Source organism: Raphanus sativus, chromosome 8 (assembly GCF_000801105.2).
Source record: "Raphanus sativus cultivar WK10039 chromosome 8, ASM80110v3, whole genome shotgun sequence".
NCBI lineage: Eukaryota > Viridiplantae > Streptophyta > Magnoliopsida > Brassicales > Brassicaceae > Raphanus > Raphanus sativus.
The window spans coordinates 11,613,038-11,619,037 of record NC_079518.1 but is presented as its reverse complement, the minus strand read 5'-3'; positions in this window follow the sequence as shown (position 1 = coordinate 11,619,037).

Genomic DNA, 6,000 nt, shown 5'->3' with positions numbered 1-6,000 from the left:
TTCTGTTATTGCTTCACATTATTTGTAAGAATACCAATTTGAACGGTTGAATCTCATTATATAGTATCGTCCAATAATTTCACTTCTGTACCACGATTTCTCTCGTGTTGTCTACAAATCTTCGATTTGGATATTTATATATATAATATTTATATGGATATACGCTTTCAACGGATTTATGCTTCCTATTTTTTTCAAAAATACCGCTTCTGCGTTTCTGTATGTTTCCGCTTCAATGTATCCGCTTCTGTTTCGATTTAACATAGCTGCTGAGATTAATTTTTTTTTTATTTTTATAACTGCCAGAGTTTTTGATACTCACGGTCTCAACCAACATTTTGTGAGGTCTGAAACATACCACCATTGTAGACATACATGTCAAAGGCATTGAGATTGTATTAGTAGTCGGCTTTCTTTACACATCATCATTAGAGTGAACTGGCAATCCATTCAAATTATAATCCTATTATTGTATTGCTAACAGAAATTGCTAATTTGTTGTATGATCATGTGAATCTTGGTTCATATATATAATAATAAATCATATCTTTGAATTGTCAGCACCGTCCAGCTTATAAATGAGTTTCGACATTCTGTCCTTAGCTACCTCTTCGCAAAAATTCCATTTAATATAGGGAAATTTGGACTCGTATACATAGTAGGAATTATATTGATAGTATAACCATAGAACACTTTAAGCTATGATATTTATGAATTAATTTCTATATTGCCCTTTCTTACTTTCACCTCATTCTTTTAATGAAATTTATAAGTTTAAAAATTACTTATTTGAATTTTTTAATTACCTATAAAATCATTGATTTTTTTTCTGTATACAAAATGTTTTGAATTTTGTAAAACTAACATATATTTACAAATTTTATATATACAGTTATAATAAAATGTTTGTCTATTCTATTTACGAGACATAGAATAGAACTGAAATTATACAAAATGTATTTGATGTATTTTTCCCTTTATTTAATTTTTTCAATTTCTATCTCTATTCCTCTTCTTCATTCCTACTTTCTATGTTTTTTTTTCTTTTTTTCTTTTTTTTTTCTTTCTCTCTCACTTTCTATTCAAATAATAGATTGATGTATTCTACTCTACTTAAGAAATATAGAATAGATTTGTAATTATACATCCTCCCTCCCTCCTTCCCTCCTTCTCTCTCTCTCTTTCATGCTTTATAAAGTGTGTTGAATGAATGCTCTAAATTAATGGAAATTCACATACATGTTTGTATTAACAGTTTATGTAGCTTTCATACAATATTTAAATGAACATTACATTATAGTATACTAATCTATTTATTAAAATAGTATAGTTTTTTCCTATGTCGCTTTCACATTTACACTCCCTCCTATTCTTTCACTCCTCCCCTCCCTTCTTCGGTCTCTCTCTGTCTCTCTCTCCATTCCTCCTTCCTTACCTTCATACTTTTATCTTTTCTCATTCCTCCTCCCATGCAGCTCCTGATCTCTCCATTTTACTCCTTTTCCCATTCACCAATATAGTAACTACGGTCTGGGTTTGGGTTTAAAGTCTACAATTTGGGTTCAGACCTTCGAGGTTAGGATTTAGATAGCTCCATTATGGGCGATGGTTTGGTTTTACAATTTGGATTTATGATTTGGGTTAAGGGTTTACGGTTTGGGTTTATGGTTGGGTTTAGGGTTTAGAATTTGAGTTTAGGGGGATTTAGGGTTTAGGTAGCTCTGTTTGGGTCTAGCGTTTGGGTTAAGAATTTATGTTTAGGGTTTAAGTTTAGGGTTTAGAGTTTGAGTTTAGGGTTTAGATAGCTCCGTTATGGTTTACGGTTTGGGTTAAGAATTTGGGTTTAGGGATTGAGTTTAGAGTTTGAGTTTAGGATATATGATTTGGTTTTAGGGTTTGGGTTTAGGATTTAGGATTTGAGTTTAGGGTTTAGGATTTGGGTTTAGGGTATATGGTTTGGTTTAGGGTTTGAAATAAATATACTAAAGAAAATAAATTATTCTTTATTATTAAATTTACGTTTGAAATAGTCTATACTATATTGACGATATATATATAATAGTATTTGTTGAAGCGTGTGATGTACACACAATCACGCGCTGTGAAGGACTATATTGTCTTGTTGTGTAGCAAAGTGACACAATGTTTAAGACATGGCTATATTCTTCATTTTTGTCTCTACTATGATTATACAGCAAATTCACCCTTTAATATAATCTATTTTTTATAAATTTATATCCATATAATACGTACATGAACACGTTGATGCTAGGACTTTTCAGGTCCCTATCAAATGAAGTAGTATATGAGATGTCGAACCAATCCTATGTGATTTCAATGCACTGAGAATACAAATCTATGCTTAATCTAAGTGCAAACAGGATTTGAATGATGATGTGAACTAGAACTATGCTAAAGTGCAATAAAGAAACAAGCTTTCAATCAATCTTGGACAATAGGACTCATGGGGCTAGGCATTTGACTTTAAGTGATTAAGATCCAATCTAAGGATGGCAAACTTTCAATCAATAACTTCCTTAAGTCTAGAACACTGAAATAAGCAAACTCTATGGTCAAGAAGAATGCTCATTTGCTTTAATCAACTAGACATCAAAGGTCTTTGAGCCTAAAAGATCTAAGCAATCATTGGGGATGAGTCTATTAACTATCTAAACTCCCTTAACACAATGGTCTTTGTGTAAGGTAAGTTTAAAGCAAGCTCTACTTGGTTCAGACATTTCATCAAACACCTTGTGGGTGGGAAATGTCTAGAGCTCTAGAATAAAGAGGCCAACTTTAATCTAGCATTAAGAGAAGTAGACAAGCAAGGAAACAAGAGATCTAACACTAAACACCCTTAGATCTTCACTTAATCACCCTAATCACCCTAGCCCATGAATCCAAAAGGTAACTACTCACTAATAGACATGAATAACCCAAAACCCATGGATGGTTGAAGGTTAATCATGCTTAGTGGTCAAGATTGATCAATAATCACAAGAGATAAAGATGAAAAGAAGCTCAAGATTAAGTCTTTCACCAAAATAGCTAATGTGATTACAATGAAAACAAGATCTGATAACCTTTAGGTCTAAAATGTATTTATACTAGGCTAAAACTCGAACCGGGTCAACCCAACAACCCTGGGCCGACCCAAATAGAAGCTGGATAAAGTCTGTTTTAAACTTCGGCCGCAGCCTCCTTAAGCCCGCGAAGACAGCCCGCGAAATGCATGCCCAGGCCGCGCCCCTCTGCTTCCTGCGATGACGGCCCGCGAAACTCTCTGTCGAACTCGTCGAGTTCTCGTCGCGGCCTGCTTTAGCCCGCGGTGGTTGCCTGCGGTCGTGGTCGCGGCCTGCCTTAGCCCGCGGTGGTTGCCTGCTACCGCACCATTACCCACCATTTGGACGTTTCATGACTTCTTAAGCTCCAAAACCTGATTAGTACTTCTCCAAACCTGAAAACACATAAACACCATGCAATGCAACCTAGACAAACCTAATTACTATCTTAAATAATCAAAATGAATGCAAAATGGATGGTTAAAACCATAAAATACACAAGACATCACACGTCATAACATAAAATATTTATCCACAAATCAAATGCGAGGGACATGGCCGGGTAGAGAGAAAACCAATTTCGCATGTTTTTGGTCAACTATGTAAAATATAAAACAATGATTATAAGGAAATAAAAACGAGATATATAAACTTCTACGCAGTTTTAGGAAGTCACATACAATAAACAAAGTGAGATAATAATCCCCACATTTTGTCTAAACAATCAAATGGCTTACATTAACAAGATTCCAGCGGTTGCAGACATTTTATTTTGTGCGGTTGCGATTGCTCCGCTGCTAGCTGAGCCATAGACTTGGGTACTATATGTGCTATGAAACTTCGGTACTACTAGCGAAAAATAGCTTATATTTCCTTTATATTTTTCCCCTTCGGCACTTAGTTTAAATCTATATATATAAAGGAGACTTTTCTGGCATCTCCCGCAGCCACGTCGTCTCTGGAGGAGTGGGCATTTCGCGCCACGTGTCGTCGCGCTGAGCCGGCTGTGAAGGTCACGCGTTCTATTATTGTCCTGCGCGTAGCTTACCGTTTTCAGTTTACAAAGATTTCCAGATTTCTTCTGCGTTCTTCTTCTTACGACTGCCTCTTCATCTTCCAGGTTTCACCGACAAAAGCAACGCCTTTTCTTACCCGTAAGTCCGTAACGCCTCATAACTCCTTCAAATCCGTCATTTATTTCGATTTTTCCCTTGATAAATCCACACTTTGATTTCTGAAGCGAGAGAGAATCGAAAAATATGTAGAATTTTAGGGTTCGGGCCGCCCATTCCTTGTCCTGATTTCTAATCATTTTTCCCGATCCGACGAGAGGATGAAGAAGACGCAGTATCAAAACATTGGCGTGAATTTGGTTCTCTCGGATGCAACACTCGATCTAGATGAGCAGGTGCCTCCATTTCTCTTCCCACACTCGTTTCTTGCTGTTTAAATGATGTTGAGTGGATCTCAGATTTTGTTTCAAATGAAAAGTTTGTTTTTTCCTTTCTTCTGTGAGTATGTGATTACTCGGTTTGATGTCTGAGTTGTGGAGAATGGCTTTTGGGATAGGTAGAGGTTGATGCATGTGTATATTAGCATTCAAGTCAGTTTTGCGGGTTGAAAATATTACTTTGTTATATAATTTCAAGGTAGATATGTATTGGGTTCGGAATAGGTGGTTCACTTGCACTTTGATAACCCTTTTAGTCTGGGTTTGCCTGACTCACATAATTTGATGATTGCTTCAAAATCTGATACATTGATGTTAATTTCGACAACTAATTGATGCAAGCAATATGTTACATAGCATATTAGATCAAAGCTTAAACTTACCCAGCACAGAAGGAAGAGATGGGACAGATGGAGTATTGATTGCTTGACGATAAACAACAAAACCGGTGGGATCTGGAACTCAAACGCGATCCAGAAGAATAGTTTATTCTAGCACGATTCTGACCATATGATCAGTTACTTGAGCTAGCAAACACGGGCACACAACTCCCTGGTATGTATTTTCAATTTCAGTATTAAAGTTTTTATTTTAAGCGTGAGTTAACATAGTCCCATATAATATTTTCTCAGACATAATGGGGGAGCTTTGTTCAATTAGTAACACAATAGCCAACCGTTTGCTGGGGAGACACAGCGTGTGTCGTGTGATGCTCACTTCGGGTCTAGAAAGGTACTTTAAGGTTGTCTATTTTTCCTTGATGATGTTATTCGGATCATATTCCCCAGTGGTGATCTTTCTGTTTAGTTTCATTTTATTTCAAAGCAGATGTATAGTATTATCTCATAGAACATACCTCTCTCGGTATTCATGTTTAGTTACAATACTATTGTGACAACAATAGTTTCTAATAAAACACCAATTATGTGCAGTCATTCTGTCTCATATAAAATTTCCCGAGGACAAACTGAACTAAATATGTTGAGAACTTTCGATCTCATGTTGACTTCCTTTACTCTAACGTATCCCCCATTTGACTTTGTAGCATGATTTATGTTCAGGGAAGCAAATGTTTGTGTTAGTATGTTTGACTCTTTGGGTTGGTGTTATATTGGGTGTTCAAAGAAACTCATCCGAGAGGAATATTCCTTTACATGTGTCGCATGCAATGAAACTAATGCTCTGGCTGAACTCAGGTGAGTAATTTTTATTTCTGTCTTTCTGCGTATTGTAAGAAAAACCAAAAATAATTTCCCTTTCGACAGGTAGCGGGTGATACTTTCTGTGTTAGACAACACTGGCACCGCGGTTTTCCTTGGCTGTGATATGGAGGTGGCTAAACTGACCCACGTTCTAGCTTCTGAGGCTGCACAGATTGTGGTATGAGAGCTTGCACCTATGCCAACTTTGCTGTGAGTGTTGCTCACTTCTCCTAACGTAATTAGTTTTTTATAAAAATAAATGGTCAGTCTTTGTTATGTTCATAAC